The following is a 17,247-nucleotide window of genomic DNA, read 5'->3' on the forward strand; positions in this document are numbered from 1 at the left end:
CAATGGGCACATGAGCCTCAGAACTGGACCATGGAGCGGTGGAAGAAGGTGGCCTAGTCTGATAAATTGTGTTTTCTTGTACATCATGTGTACTACCAGGTGCATGTGCGTCACTTACCTAGGGAAGAGATGCACTATTGGAGCAGGCAAGCCGGCGGAGGTAGTGTGATGCTTTGTCTGGTGGAGCCCATACATCCACGGGTCGGGGTGTATTGGCAGCAAAATGGGGACCTACTCTATAATAGGTAGGTGGTCATATTGTTATGGTGGGTGTTCATAATGGTATGATCCCATGCAGAATTATATGTGCATTTTAAAGGAAACGTGCTATGTAGTGTATAAAATGTACAGTATAACTGTATTGTAATGTAAACGGTGTGGCGATTGGACTTGTTCTTTTTAATGTGATAAAAACCTGAGCCAGTAGAGTCGATACCAAAGTTTGGATTGGTGTTAAATTCAAACCTAATTTAACGAATGTCTTGAGCTGAATCCTAATTTTGGTGTAATTTTTAGTAGTTCAGATTGCCGGAAGGCTTTTGTAAGAAAGGGAACAAAGACTGTTTCTGCCTCCTGATATGGCCTTGGCACCCTTAGCTTGCCTGCGATACACTAGATTCCATGCTTATTGTTATTATACCTTATAGATTTTTTATAGGAAATTTCTCAGAGTGTTTTCAGGCTCTATTATCTTATCAGACAGGGCTGTCAGGAGCTTTCTAAGCAATTTTGCATTTTTTTTTTTTGCATCATTCGCTATTCTTTTTTAGAGGCTGGTTCATATTCCCATTGTCTTGAATGTGACTTCCAGTTCAAAAATTCAGAAGTTTACAAATTTCAGAGGTTCACAATTTTTTAAATTGTTTGACTGAACCCTCAATGATGGACCTTTTTAAATATGACATGAGTGTGTTGCACAAGATAAATAAGGCAGAAAGTAACAATATGACCCTGTGTGAATGAGTTTAAAATGGAAAAATACATATTTCTGAATTGTAAAAATATAGAATCTAGAAAAATTACCCATCCACTACCATCACCTCTATGGACAAAATATAAAATATAAAATACTGTTCCACTCCATGCTTTGTATGCCTATGCTTTTTTGAATTTAGTGATAACATTACATACTGTATTACTTTGCATGAATTTACTCATAAAAACAATTTGCAAGGCAAGACTGAATCATGTCAAAATTAAGAAGTCATCCTACGTGAATTTTTTTTCGCATGGAGCACTTCATGTATGAATTCATAATGCATCATGCCCATATAGTCACATTTCTCTGTTATAATAGATGAAATGTTTATTGTATTTAAAAGGGAGAAAGCTAGAAATAAAAATAAATACTATGTAATATCTTTCCCAGAGTGTGTTATTGACTTTCATAATGAGCTGCTTAGTGTTTTATAAAGGTTTTGTGATGTTCTGGACACCTTGTTGATGTATAGCCTTCGTGGAGCCCTCATAATATTAAGCAATATTAAGAAATTTGGCAGATAATATTTCAGAGAGATGGTAGAAAAGTGGAGCACATACAACATGTTTATGGCTTCATTTTAAGGCTGCATCTTAAAATCCAGCTAAATCAAGTCAGCTTGTTAAGAGTTTTAAGCCTCGTAGGATATGTTTTATACTATTGTAGCACTTCCCCTGAAAGAATCGTTGGTTAAGATGGGTCCTTTGTTCCTAGCCTTGACCCTCACAAATACCTCGGCCCCGCTGACACAGGCTACACATACATCCAATATCACAGGAAATCATTTGCAGTAGCTTTAAGTACCCAGCAATAATGCTATTTCACAGAAACAGGAACCAAATAAATTTATAAAGGCAAGTTTACTATATTTTTGCCCAATAAAGCCAGCAAACAAATTTAACAACAAACATAATAACACAATTTGGCATACAGAGTGATTAGTATTAAAGACAAGGCATGCAAGGACACTTGCTATCCAGATCAGCATAAACAGTAACAACACCACCTTAAATGCAACAATGAGCTGTAATAAGACCTATTCTGAAAAACACAGACACTATACTACCAGAGTGCACTAATGGCAGCTATGCTAGGCCTAAAACTGTCTGGTAGGCACGGTCAGCGTTAGACAAGAATGGATATATGGTGATGGAGGGGCAGGTTATGTGACCAGGGCAGTCCTTAGGGTGTTTTTTTTTTCTGCTTGCTATCGTTGGGGCCCTTTAAGAAGCATTGGTGTACTTAACCAAAGTTTTCATGAACCTGGATGTGTGATATAGGTGTAATACAGACTTGCCGTAGATACAGCATGCGGGTCAGAAGCAGTGACAGTTTAGCATAACGGTGGTAAAGAGTTTGTATGGGTGCATTCAAGGTTGGTAAAGATGCAGTGGCTGGTATAGGTGTGGTATGCACTGTGTGCACTTGGTGTCTGGGTCTCAGCCAATCAGTCTCTGTTAACAATGTCAGTAATGAGCAGATAGCCCTCTCACCAGCTCCCAGGATACAGCTGCACAGCTGCAGACATCCACGGCAGAAGGGGCCCCCTCAGTCTCCTTCCAAAGCCTCTGTCAAAAAGCAATGGAAGCTGATGGCAGATGAATGCTCTGATCTCCTGGTGGCAGTGGTGCAGGTGACTGACCATAAGTGTTCTCACACAGTCACAGGATCTGGTTCCTGCTGGTGTGTCCTCTCTAGGTGGTCAGCAGACAGCCAGTGGTCCTCTGTGTCTTGCTCTCCATTGGCGCCCAAAAGCTCTGAACTTTCCTAGGCAGTTCAATAAAATTTGCCCCTAACTTCTCCTGGGCCCCATGGGTTAATGTGACTTTGGCACTGTTTGGCAGCCGCCCTACACAATACAATGGTCCTTCCACAAAACTACGCACCCCAGTGTACATTGCAGATGCTGTGTCCTCCTGCTGCTGATTGGCCGAGCGGCGGTTGCCAGGATGGGGGGGGGGGACCAAGTGAGCAGGGAATCGCACAAATCAGCCAGCACCCAGCTACACACTCCTACGCTAAAACTCTTTTGTCCCCAAAGATGGTACAAAGCCCTTTGAGCACATAGTGTTAATAACAATGAACTAAACTCAGACAAATAACTTGAGTAAACATTAATCAACATGTACAAAAACCTAGATAATTCTCAGTAACATATGAATTTGACAGAGGAACCTCCCACCAATTGATTGAAGCGATGTTTTCCTGTCTATGGGCCATCAATTTAGGCATGGCCCACCTGGGTGTGTCAGAGGATGGATACAGGCAGTGGTGTACCAAGTGGGGGGCGGGTTTAGGCAGCGGCGCAGTGACAGGGCATGTTAGAGCAGGGAGAGGCGAGCTGCAGTGGCATTGCGCGGGGGTGCGGGGTAACAGAGGGGTGACACCCCTCGGCAGGTCTCAAGGCAATACCACTGCTCCAAGGATTCCCTTCTCTCGCGGCCATGGGCTGTCTGATCGGTCCTGGATGTCTCACACAGGTGAGCAGTGTGAAGCTGCCTCCCCCTCCTCTCTGTTTATGTCTACACAGGGGGAGGGGACCTGCTGTGCAAGTCCCGTGCTGATCTCAGGTACATTATGGGTCCATCTGTCTGCACTGAATGGGGGGGGTCTTCACTGACAAGGGGGGGTTGTACTGAATGGGAGGGTCTGCACAGAATGGGGGGCTGCACTGAATGGGGGGTCTGCACTGAATGAGGGGTCTGCACTGAAGGGGGGTCTGCACTGAATGGAGGGGGTCTGTACTAAGGGGGAGATCTGTGTAACATGCAGGGGTTCCAGAGCTGTGGGGGGCTGTATAATGTAAAGGGGTCCAGAGGTGCAGGGTACTGTGTAATGTAAAGGGGGGCAGGGGGCTGTGTAATGTAAAGGGGTCCAGATGTGCAGGGTGCTGTGTAATGTAAAAGGGTGCAGGGGTGTGTGTAATGTGAAGGGGTGCAGGGGGCTGTGTATTGTAAAGGGGTCCAGACATGCAGGGTGCTGTGTAATGTAAAGGGGTCCAGAGGTACAGGGGATGTGTAATGTAAAGAGTCCAGAGATGCAGGGTGCTGTGTAATGTAAAGAGTCCAGAGATGCGGGTGCTGTGTAATATAAAGGGGCCCAGAGATGCAGGGTGCTGTATAATGTAAGGGGGTCCAGAGGTGCAGGGGGCTGTGTAATGTAAAGGGGTCCAGAGGTGCAGAGGGTTGTGTAACGTAAAGGGGTCAAGAGGTGCAGGGTGCTGTGTAATGTAAAGAGGTCCAGCAATGCAGGGTGCTGTGTTATGTAAAGGAGTCCAGAGATGCAGGGTGCTGTGTAATGTAAAGGGGCCCAGAGATGCAGGGGACTGTGTAATGTAAAGGAGTCCAGAGGTGCTGGGGGCTGTGTAATGTAAAGGGGTCCAGTGATGCAGGGTGCTGTGTAATGTAAAGTGGTCCAGAGGTGCAGGGTGCTGTGTAATGTAAAGGGGTCCAGTGATGCAGGGTGCTGTGTAATGTAAAGTGGTCCAGAGGTGCAGGGTGCTGTGTAATGTAAATGGGTGCAGGGTGCTGTGTAATGTAAAGGGGTCCAGAGGTGCAGGGGGCTGTGTAATGTAAACGGGTGCAGGGGGCTGTGTAATGTAAAGGGGTCCAGAGATGCAGGGTGCTGTGTAATGTAAAGGGGTCCAGAGGTGCAGTTGTGGAGAGGGGGTACACAGTAGTGACAAAGATGTTGAAGGATGCAGAGGTATGCGGGGGCACAGAGGGTGTTTTTACATTTTAACATGGGGGGTGCCAGATATAGGATCCGCCCCGGGTGCCAAATGCTCTAGGTACGCCCCTAGATACAGGTCACCCCCTACCAAATTGGTGGTGAGGAGGGTCGGCTTATTATTAATCCGTTGTGTATATGGTTTCCTCTGAGCTTTCTCCCAAGCTGTAATATGCCAGTCCTTTTGGGAGCCGAATGACTCGCCTAACTCTTCTTGCAATTTAGCAGGTTTGGCCTCATCAATGTCTGATGCTGCCTTTACATGGCCTTGGTCAGTTTCTACATCTTATGCTGTTGATGACATTATAATGTCCTTTGGGACCTCGGACGACCTACTTTTGAGGCTGAACTCTAACATCTCAGGGCTGAGGGCTATCAGATTTGTATCTTGGGCTAGAGCAGAAGTAGTGGTTTGGTCATGAGGAGGGGGCCACAGCCAGTTTAATCTCATGCACAGCTCAGTGTAGAATTTTGGCACTGCCAAATAAAATAAAATAAAAAAAAAACAATATCCGGAAGCCTCCGGGCTGAAGATGTCAGAGGCCGGCATGGAGCTACAGGGGATAACAGCGTTGGAGAGCAGGTGAGTATAATTACGCTTTAAGGACTATGAATTATTTTTTATTTTTCCCCCATTGGAGACATTTCCCTTTACTAAGAGGAAGTCTCTCTAAAGCCAGGGAATACCCCCACTTCACACCCTTCACACCCTTCACATCCTGTTCTAGTGACAATTCTAAAGTTTTGCATTTCCCATTGCTTTCTGATCTGGGGACAGTGGTCACTAGGCAAGTAGAGAAGATAAATCTCCTCAGTCTCACACAGCAATGAAAACTGACAGGGGTCGGTTCCACACTATCCAAATCTAAGAGCTCGCTCACACCAGAATGCAGTGCATGCACAGTTTCCACACTGCGTTCAAAACTCATGGGTATGCAATCTGCTGCAGTTGTAAGTATATTCCTAATGACACCCCAAACTAAGATCGCAGACGCAGTGCATTTGCCCTCATCGGATCGCACGGTACCACAGTAAGAATGCAATTTGGTGCAGTGTGGTTTTGAAAAGTAGTGCATGCTCTATTTTTTATGCAATCCAGTTTGATTTCAGCCCATACAAATGAATAGGCTGTAAATCGCACCATACTGAGTCTCACAGGAATAGCACAGGAATGTGGACTGCATTCTGTGCGATTCAGGAGTGAACTGGCCCTAAAAAAGATTTGGGCTTTACATAAATCAAACTTCCATTCACTTACTATTTTAGTGAAAAATGTTATAGAAAACATTTTTTTCCATCTACAGTAAAACCTTGGATAGCGAGTACAATTCGTTTTGGAAGCATGCTTGTATTCCAAAGCACTTGTATATCAAAGTGAATTTCCCCATAGAAATAGTGGAATCTCAGATGATTCGTTCCACAACCATTTATTCATAAGTCCTTCAGTTTATAGTCCATATAAAAAGATTATAGCAATGTCATGGGTTGTGTAACCATAAAATGTCCATCCACAAATGGAAGCCTCCACAAGGGGATTAGAAGCAAAATCCAGTAGGACATACAGAGTATAATAAAGAAGAGAGGTGCCTCTAAGTGTAGCAATATGGTTACATTTAACGAAGGTACAACATTTAGCAACTCACATGGTTGATGATTAAAAGAGGCATATCTAAGTATGCAGGCATCCGGGGTAAAGCTTTTCACATAGACCATCCCCTGCACCGCCGGTTCTCACCGGTCAGTCTGCAATTGTGACCGGGTAGAGTGCAGAAGAGTGATCTAAAAGTGAGTCTTGAAGCGCAGCGTGGAAGAGATGACGTTGATGGCGGTGAGGAGAACAGTGTATGTGGACAGCTTTACCACAGATGCCTGCATACTTATGCCCCGTACACAGGATCGGATTTTCCGACAACAAATGTTGCATGTGAGCTTGTTGGCAGAAAGTCGTGTGTATGCCCCATCGAACATTTGTTGTCGGACTTTCCGCCAACAAATGTTGGCTAGCAGGTTCTCAAATTTTCTGCCAACAAATGTTTGTCGGACTTTCTGATCGTGTGTACACAAGTCCGTCCCACAAACGTCCACACATGCTCGGAATTAAGTATGAGCCGGAAGCGCTCGGTCTTGTAAAACTAGCACTCGTAATGGAGACATCACGTACGTCTTGTACGTCACTACGGTCGTAATTGTTGGCCAACATTTGTGTGACCGTGTGTATGCAAGACAAGTTGGAGCCAACAACCTTCGAACAAAAATCCACGGTTTTGTTGTCGGAAAGTCCGATCGTGTGTACAAGGCATTAGATGTGCCTGTTTTAATCATCAACCACGTGAGTTGCTAAATGTTGTACCTTCATTAAATGTAACTGTATTGCTACACTTAGAGGCGCCTCTGTTCTGTTTTATACTCAGTTGTGACGTGACGCTACTTGTATATCAAGTCAAAATTTATAAAGTTTTGCTTGTCTTGCAAAACCCTTTCAAACCAAGTTACTCTCAAACCAAGGTTTTACTGTATAAGTTATGAACCTGATACATGTAATAATTGTCACCCACTCTATTGCGATGTATGGTAAGTGGATCTTCAATAAATGGTACTTGCTATTATCACTGGCTATTTTAAAAATGCCAGTACCATTGTCTTAGAAAATCACAGTACTGTATAAGCTGAAATACTCCTTTAAACAGTAACAATTCAGATACATTCTTCTCTGTGATTACATGGTAGAAATGGATAATATTTTTTTTACACTTTATACCAATATTCTACAGATTTTTACATATTTATTTAAAAAATGTAAATCTTGTTTACATTCCCATTATTCCAGCAGCCATAGTGTTCATATTTTGTAAGCTAGTAAAAGTTTAAATATGATTTGCTACACATAAATAAAAAGATGTGCAAAAAAAATCACATTTTTAAAGTTCCACTAAATATTTTATTTGGAAATTTACATTTAGAAAGTCAAATCTTATTTTCCTTGTAAACTTTTTAATATTGCATGCCTGTGCAAGGACAATAGCTATACACAAAGGAGGCTAAGTGTTGACATTTTATGATTTGCACAGACCATTAGGCCATTATGAAATGAAAGTGTGTTTATTCACATGGAAATGCTGTAAAAGTGTTTCATAACATTATCCAGAATCACACATTTCTAGTGTATGACCATGGTTAGGTCATTGCACAAAAACAGGGCGTCTCTTTCATTGTATATTTATTATGTAAAGAATAAGTAGTGCTAACACTAGAAAATAAGGTAGCATCTAGGGCTGCAACTAATGTTATTTTCATAATCGATTTCGATGGCCGATTATTGTTTCGATTAATCGGTTAATAACCTTAAAAATGTGGTGTATAATTTAGTTAATATGTAAAGTTTAAAAATAAAAGGCAATTTTTTTCTTAAATATCTCTATGCAGTGGTAAATATAAATAACCAACTATATGGTTAGAGAGCAAAATCTTTAAGCTCTCTGAGAATAACAGACAGAAGAGATATATACTGTATATACTATTAGAGGATATATATACTGTATATCATCAGACTCAGATCTTTTTTTATTTAAAGAAAAAAAAAGAAAGTGAGACTGTTTTGCAGATTTTCAAACAGAACTGTAATATATTATATGCTGGCCATACAAAAACAATATCTTCTTTCAAAAAAAAAAAAGTATTTTACGAACGTTTGTTCGATTTTCTAATCATTAGTGGGGTCAAATCGACGTTTGTTTTCAACCACCACAGTGACAGGAAAATTTAGAAATAATAGAGAACTGCTTGGTCAAAGGAATTTTCAGACAGTGTATCCAGTTTTCGTTCAGAAATTACATTCATTTTAAAACAGAATGTTAAAAGCAAGTGAAAATTTCAAACAACATTCTTTCATTCAGCGAATGTACAAAGATTTTTATATAAATATTCTCATCTGAAAATTGATCCGTGTGGCCAGTATAAGGCTCGGTACACACCTATGCAGCTTGCTTTTGATCTGTTTCTACAGTGCTTTTTGCTGTGCTTTAACTACAATATAGAGTGTTCCAATTCCAAGGTAAAGAAAACTTCTGCCTTTAGAACCACTCACTTCCTGCCCAGGACTACATGTCCCATGAGGCATTGCTCCTCACACATTCACAAGTTCTCAGGCACTTATTGACATGTATGGACGGTGTGCTGCACTGTATTTCCTGATATGTAAACAAATAATTCATTCTGTATGCAGGCCAACTAATTGGATGGCTGATTAATCGATTATGAAAATAGTAACCGATTAATTTCATAATTGATTAGTTTTCAATCAATCGATTCGTTGTTTCAGCCCTAGTAGCATCATTAAAATTTACAGCAATAGGGAATCATTCTATGAACATATTAGCCTAATTTAGTTTACTTATATTTCTGCCAACATCCATATGACATTAGGATTGTGTTTCTTTGCGTGACATGTTATAGGTGAGTTCATTGCAAGTGCATTTACGCTAGATCTGTGGGTAAGCTCTGCTGATTTCTATCATCCAACCACATGCAAGCAAAAAATGCTGTTTTTTTTTTTTCATTTCCTTGCATGTTCCCCTCAGATCTAGACCAACTGCATTTGCAGTGCGCAGACTATTTGCCTTTAGTAAATCAACTCCTGTGTGTTGATTGTCTAAAATGTTGTCTAGCATTGATACAATATAACCTCGTGCAATTTTTATAACATGGTTTCGATTTTTAATTAGGTTCAAGTTCACCCTTAACCACTTCGCTACCCGGCCATTGTCAAATGACGTCCACAGATGGGATCTCCCATCCTCGGTGGACATCATATGACGGCCTGGGCTTCCAGGCCGCCTAGGGGGTGCGCGTGCGCCGCCGCATTGCTCGGGACACGGTGCGTGTGCCTGGCGGCACCCGCGATTGCCCATTGACCGGGCCGGACCGTGGATCTGTGTGTGTAAACACACAGATCCACGTCCTGTCAGTTGAGAGGAGACCGATCTGTGTTCCCAGTACAGCGGAACACTGATTGGTCTCCTCCCCTTGTACGTCCCCGCCCCCTACAGTTAGAATCATTCCCTAGGAAACATAATTAACCCCTTGTGTCCCCCTAGTGGTTAACCCCTTCACTACTTGTCACATTTACACAGTAATCAATGCAATTTTATAGCATTGATCGCTGTATAAATGTGAATGGTCCCAAAAGTGTGTCAAAAGTGTCCGATGTGTTCGCCATAATGTCGCAGTCATGAAAAAAAATTGAGATCGCCGCTATTACTAGTAAAAAAAATAAATAAATATAGATTTTTTTTAAATGCCATAAATCTATCCCCTATTTTGTAGACGCTTTAACTTTTGCGCAAACCAATCAATATACGCTTATTGTGATTTTTTTTACCAAAAATATGTAGAAGAATACGTATTGGGGAAACTGAGGAAAAAATTTGTTTTGTTTTTTTTAAATTGGGATATTTATTATAGCATAAAGTAAAAAATATTGCTTTTTTCAAAATTGTCGCTCTTCTTTTGTTTATAGCGCAAAAAATAAAAACCGCAGAGGTGATCAAATACCATCAAAAGAAAGTTCTATTTGTGGGGAAAAAAGGACGTCAATTTTTTGGGGGTACAACGTCGCACGACCGCGCAATTGTCATTTAAAATGCGACAGCGCTGAAAGCTAAAAATTGGCCTGGGAAGGAAGGGGGTGAAAATGCCCTGTATTGAACCGGTTAAATACTAGACACATCCCGTTTCTCCGACCAGACAAGTAAAATGCCTGCTGAAGCTAAAGCCACTAAAAATCTGGAAATGATGAAGATGTCATAGGAAGGAGGAAGAGGAGAAGATGTAATTAATGGAATTAAAGCGGAACTATACCTATAACAGTTTGATAACAATGAATGTTATTTAGCAAAAGAATGTACATTCCACATTATTAATTAAGCTACCAAAATTAGTGTGTGCTGTAAATTGCCTCCAACACTGCTCCTGTTTCTTCTTACCGGAGGCCACCATTTTGTGAAGCCCAGAGCAGTCACTTCCTTATTGAAAATTCGCCTCTACTCCCTAGTTTCAAACACGTATGTTACTTTCTTCAAATAAGGTATGCACATTTTCAGCCTTGGTTGTATGTCTTGGCTTAGCAAGAGATGAAGGCTGACAGAAGCTTTACAGTGCTGCAGTTCACAGGCTGCCATGAGGGAGAAAGAAGAGAGAATCATAGAGATAATGTAAGACACTGGTGGTGATTTACTAAAACTAGTGCATTCAAAATCTGGCGCAGCTGTGCATGGTAGCCGATTAGCTTTGTTTAATTAAAGTGATATTAAAGTCAATTTTTTTTTTTTTTAGAAATAACAAACATTTTATACTTGCCTGCTCTGTCCAGTGGTTTTGCACAGAGCAGCCCCTATCCTCCTCTTCTTGGGTACCCTGTCGGCACTCCTGGCCGCTCTTTGTGTCTTATGGACACAGAGAGCTGGATCAGGAGTGAGCAAACACGAGTGCCCCCACAGCAAGCACCTTGCTATGGGGGCACCCGGCAAGGAGGAGGGGCCCAGAGCGATGACAGGGAACCCAAGAAGAGGAGGATTGGGGCTGCTCTGTGCAAAACCACTGTACAGAGCAGGTAAATATAACATGTTTGTTATTTTTGTAATAAAATGTTTTCCTTTCCAATCACTTTAAGCTTTAACAATAAAACCGGGAAGTTGATTAGTTTCTGTGCAGAGTTGCACCAGATTTTGCGCCATGCAGTTTTAGTAAATAACCCCCACTATCCTTGTAAGTATAACTTTTTTTTGTGTTTTCCTGGCAGCACAGTTTATCCTGCCACCTCTCCTGTTTTTTTTCTCTCTTTCTATTCTGTGTTCCCTCCACACAGTCTGCGTCATTCCTGTTGCTTTCTTCCCCCTTCAGCAACAGTAAAATTTAAAAAACTGTCAGCTGATGAGCCTCTAGTGGCTCTAAGTTTAGGCACAGTGCCAAGAATAGAGAACAACTGAGCGTGTGCAGATCAGGTTAAGACAGTGGCCTATTGGACTTTAAAAAGTATAGCCACTTATTTTTAATGTTTTACATTGCTATAGCTGCAGAAGGGGCCAACCTGAAGTGATCGATTAGGACTTGGTTTTCTGACTAAAGTTCCACTATAAGGAAAGATGAAGAAGTCCTAGCTGGTATTGAAGGAGGAAGGTTATGTCACAGCTGATAGTAAGTGAAGAAGAAGATGTCATAGAGGAGATTGAGTGAAGATGTTCAAGGTGAGAGCGAAAGGAGGAAGAGATGTCATAGGAGTTGGTGAGTGGAGAAAGAGAGGTCATAGTGGAGAGTAAGGGGAAAAAGGAGATGTTATGGAGAGAAGGAAATATCAAAGCTTGGAATGAGGGGAGAAGGTGATGTCATAGCAAGGAGGAAGAGGAGAAGAGATGTCATAGCTGTAATTGAGGAGAGAATGAGAAGTCAAAGGTGTTATTTGGTGAGGAAGGTTAGATGTCATACTGGAGAATGAGCAGAGAAGATGATGTCCATGGCGAAAGTGAGAGGAGAAAGAAATGTCATAGGTGGGGTGAGTGGAGAAAGAGAGGTCATAGTGGTGAGTAAGGAGATGTCTTCTCGGGTAGGAGGAAAGGGAGAAAAAGATGTCATAAGTAAGAACAAGTTGAGAAGGAGATGTAAAAGTTGGGAATGAGGGAGGAAGGAGATGTCATAACAGGGAGCAAAAGGAGAAGGCGATGCCTTAGCTGGAATTGAGGAGAGATGGAGATGGTATAGCTGGTATTGAGGGTAGAAGCTTATGTCACAGCTGGTAGTAAGTGGAGAAGGAGATGTCATAGTGAAGAAGATGTCCAAGACAAAAGCGAGAGGAGAAAGAGAGTCATAAGCACTGGCGAGTGGAGAAAGAGAGATCATAGTAGAGAGAGTATAGGAGGAAGGAGATGTCATGGGGAAGAAGATGTCAAAGCTGGGAATGACGGGAGAAGGAGATGTCATACTTGAAATTCAGGGGAGAGAGAGATGGTATTGAGGAAAGTTATATCACATTTGGTTGTGACATAAATATGGCAGTTGCTGAAGCTTCACTATAAACATCCAACTGAATACCTTTAATAAACATTTCTAATGGTTGAGTCCCTCCTGATTCTGATACATTTACAGTGTCAGCAGCACAGTTAAGGATGCGTTTCACTCTAATGTTTTTCCTTAAAATTAATAAACTAAACATTTACGAACATAAAAAAATAAATAGAAATTAGTTCCCTTAGGTGACCAACGCCTGCTGATACAGAAAGCCAAAAATACTACCAAAAGTGAGGAAGCAAAGCTGTAGAGTGTAGCATTGCAGAATATTTATTTCTAGTATTTATATATGATCCAAGTACTCTTCTTCGGTGTCTAACATCCTCATATTTTGTAGAAAATTCCCTTTTCAATTTAATTGATATGCATTTTAATAGGTCTGCATCTTCCATCTAATGCTATGTAAATATATGTTTGCAAAGACACAAGAAAACTTTGCTTTCATTATTTTTCTTTGCTGATTGATCCCGCACAAATGAATTAATCCCAGGGTGTCTGCGCTTTGTCTGTTCTTAGAAATAGATGCTGCTCAGCATGTAGATCGTATGAATTAATCAACCTTCACAGTATGCAACTTCAGGCATAAAATAGCAGGCTTGTGCTGCAGAAGATTTTGATTTGAATTTGAAAAGCAGAACATATTCATTATACCTGCAGCATGGGCTTGAAAATGGGCCCAACTTTGAACGTGTCTGAGAGAAATCAATATTTTGTCTTAATGATAAAAATGTATCTTTGGTGATTTTATGGGGCTTTGGGTAATAAATAAGTTTAAATAAATAAATACTGGTAAATAATGTGATGTTCGGTGTTTGTGTGATGCTTTTAGAGGTTTCAAAGATTTACTGGGGCTGATCAGGGCCCAATTTACAGAGCCTGTAGGCGTAGGATCTATGCCATGTTAATCCCGCACATCAGCTGGATACCCCCAAACCACAAGCCTGTTATGCTGATTAAAGTAGATATAAACCCTAAGTAAATTAGATCTATTTTGCTAAAGCACCATGTATCGGAAATAACCAAAGCTTGTTTTTATATTATTTCATATTAGCACTGCTGATCTTCCGTGGCCTGTTGCAGCTACTTCCTGTCTTTGTGCACTCCATCGATAGCTGCACATCATTTTTCAGGGCAGGTTTCCTAGTGGTGATAACAGTCAATTATGCTTTTGTATTGTGCGCCAGCATGGCCACTGGAGGTCTTCTCAAGTCAGGGTGACAATGCAGTACAATATTTAGAAAACAGGGACAAAGAGTTGTCATCCAATGACAGAAAGTGTGTGAACAAGGACCTGCATGGCAGGATCCCTAGATAATTTAATGAAAGGCCCAGATTTAAAAAGTATAAAAATCAGCTTGTAATTAGTTTTACGTGTCAGAAATATGAGGTTTTGATTACTAGATTTCCCTATACTTTAACCGCTTGCCGACCAGCCTCCGCAGTTGTATTGCGGCATCATGGCTCGGCTGCGCAAAACGCCGTCATGTTACGTCGCTTCCAATTTCAGCCACTAGGGGCACACGTGCGCTCCCCTTCTCGCCCACGGAGCCGATGTGAGCGCCCGGCGGTCGCGATCACCGACGGGCTCCTGCGATCGCTCGGGGCACGCCGAGAACCGTGATCTGTGTGTGTAAACACACAATGTCCGGTTCTCTGTGGGGAGAAGAGACAGATCGTCTGTTCATACAGAGTATGAACAGCGATCTGTCATCTCCCCTACACAGTCCCATCCCCCCTTCAGTTAGAACACAAACTAGGGGACACAATTAACCCCTTGATCGCCCCCTAGTGTTAACCCCTTCACTGCCAGTGACATTTATACAGTAATCAGTGCATTTTTATAGCACTGATCGCTGTATAAATGCCAATGGTCCCAAAAATGTGTCAAGATTGTCCAACATGTCCGCCATAATGTCGCAGTCCCAATAAAAATTGCAGATCGCCGCCATTACGAGTAAAACAAAAATTAATAATAAAACTGCCATAAAACTATCCCCTATTTTGTAGACGCTATAACTTTTGCGCAAACCAATCAATATACGCTTATTGGGATTTTTTTTTTACCAAAAATATGTAGAAGAATACATATCAGCCTAAACTGAGGGAAAAAAACATTTTTTTTATATATTTTTGGGGGATATTTATTATAGCAAAAAGTAAAAAAAATTGTTTTTTTTTCAAAATTGTCACTCTTTTTTTGGTTTATAGCGCAAAAAAATAAAAACCGCAGAGGTGATCAAATACCACCAAAGGAAGCCCTATTTGTGGGAAAAAAAGGACGTCAATTTTGTTTGGGTGCAACGTCGAACGACCGCGCAATTGTCGGTTAAGGCGGTGCAGTGCCGAATCGCAAAAAAGTGCTCTGGTCAGGAAAGGGGTAAAATCTTCCGGGGCTGAAGCGGTTAATTACACAGAGAAACATATTCAGAAACACATTTTAGCATTTAGTATCTAGTTAAAGGCTACCTCTGAAACTTTTCAGTTTTGATTGGCTCCTTGTTTTTGTCAGAAATCCTTAAAGAAAGTCAAACGGAAGGTATCCTTTGCAATCAGAACCTCGCCTTCAGTGAGATACTTTTTATCTCTTTTGCACTTATAATAGGATGCTGCAGTGTTTCTTGTAATACTGTGCCTAATCATTTTATTATAGTTAAAGCATATATCTATTTTTTGTTAAATAAATTGCCCAGGATTTAAAAAAAAAATATATAAACTTTCACTGCAATACTTACATTTGGGCACTTCAGTAAAGCTTTTGTGAAATTGTTCTGTGCCTAATTCAGGAAAACCTTGAAATAGTTTCATTAACATTTCCGACATATGCAGCAGATTCAGGTAGCTCTTATTTGCTTGATTTTCACAGCACAGTATAGCTACTGTATGGCTGCAACAAATTCATAATAAATTGCCATGAGAGAACCATAAGTTGCCATAGAGAGAAAAGTTGTCTCTGTACCCCTCCCCACCACATTTACACCCCTCCCATCGCTGGTTGCGGTCAGTAGTTCCTAGGATGCAGGCCAACAACATGTTAGCAACCAGTGATATTGGGCTGAACTTGGACAGTTGGGCAGAGCCTGATGGGGAAGTTTGAAAGACTAGTTCCCCATCAGGTTTGTCTCCCTTGTGATTGACAGTTGTTGGCAGTGGGCGGATTCTATAGCCGCTGCTGGGATGAATAGCGACCATGAAATCCGCCAACTGCCAACCCCTGTCATTCACGGTGGAGGTGGATTTGGTGGGAAATTTTGAGAGACAAGTCACCCATAAAATCCACCTTGCTTCTAATTGACAGTGATGACACAACAACATATATCATGTGGAAGCACGACAGAATTCTACACTCTTTATGATTTCTAGGGGTTGTCTCTAGTGCTGTCCTCTGCAGAAACTCTGCTCTGCTTCTGGCCGTTGGTCCTTTCTCATGGTCAACTGTCATTCAGCCTACTTCTGTGATCCCAGGCTTTCATGGGTGCACCCCTGGGGGGCACATCATTATGTCAGCATGGGTTCACAATTCCCTGCAGAGAGTAGTGCTGACGTTATGACCTCAGATCCACTTTCTGCAGTATGGAAGACTGCCCAAATGATAGGAGAAAGAGGAAGATGACCTGAGGACATCATGTGATCCTCCAAAAACCAGGTATATATTAAAGGAATTTTTAAAATACAAGTGTGGGGGCAAATTCTTTAATGTAGCCAGTTTGAGAAAGGACACTAGCAAAGCCTGCATCAATATTTCACACTAAAAAAAGTAGGTATTGATCTGCAGCACAGTTTCAAAAAATGATTGCAATGTACACCCAGAATAGATTTTTTTTTCTGAACAAAACAAAACAAAACTGTAATTTCACTTTAATTTGCCTCTGTCTTTTTATCCATCTTGGAGGCTCTATTAGAGAGATTTCTCTAAAGAAGTTTTGTGCCCCTGTCCTCTTTTACATGGTCATCACATTCATTTGAATCAGGATTCTGGTTATTTATATGTTCTACGTTAAGCTGGCTTTACAGGCAGCAATTTTCAGTAAATTTTAACCACCTAGGAATAACAAATACAACTGCAAGTAATCACTTGCAGTTAAGCAATCTACTGCCCCAGGAGTTTTAAATGACCACCAAAATTCAATTAATTGTAAAGTCAAAAGTGGGCAATAAATTGACAGCTTCAATACAATTTATTGAAAGATGCAACTGAAATGGAATCAAAAGGGAAAATCTTGTAAAAATAAATGGATTTTTCCACCGAGGTCCATCAGGACAATTTCAATCTCATCTACTTGTGGTCAGTCAGAACCACCATCCTATGGGGTGGATTTACTAAAGGCAAAGAGACTGTGCACTTTGCAAGTGCAGCTGCTCTAGAGCTGAATAAATAAAAAGAAGTTTCACTTTGCACAGAATACCCAATCACATGCAAGGAATTTTTTTTTATAAAAAGCTTTTTTGCTTGCACATGATTTAAAGGATAGAAATCAGCAGAG

At 41.2% G+C, this 17,247-nt stretch overlaps 1 protein-coding gene across 8 annotated transcripts in view; it reads left to right on the forward strand.

The window, feature by feature from the left end:
- The window catches only part of GRIA4 (glutamate ionotropic receptor AMPA type subunit 4), a 485,393-nt gene that overhangs the window by 316,674 nt on the left and 151,472 nt on the right, over nt 1–17,247 (forward strand). The window lies entirely within an intron of this gene.

Source organism: Aquarana catesbeiana, linkage group LG02 (genome assembly GCF_042186555.1).
Source record: "Aquarana catesbeiana isolate 2022-GZ linkage group LG02, ASM4218655v1, whole genome shotgun sequence".
Classification (NCBI taxonomy): Eukaryota; Metazoa; Chordata; class Amphibia; order Anura; family Ranidae; genus Aquarana; species Aquarana catesbeiana.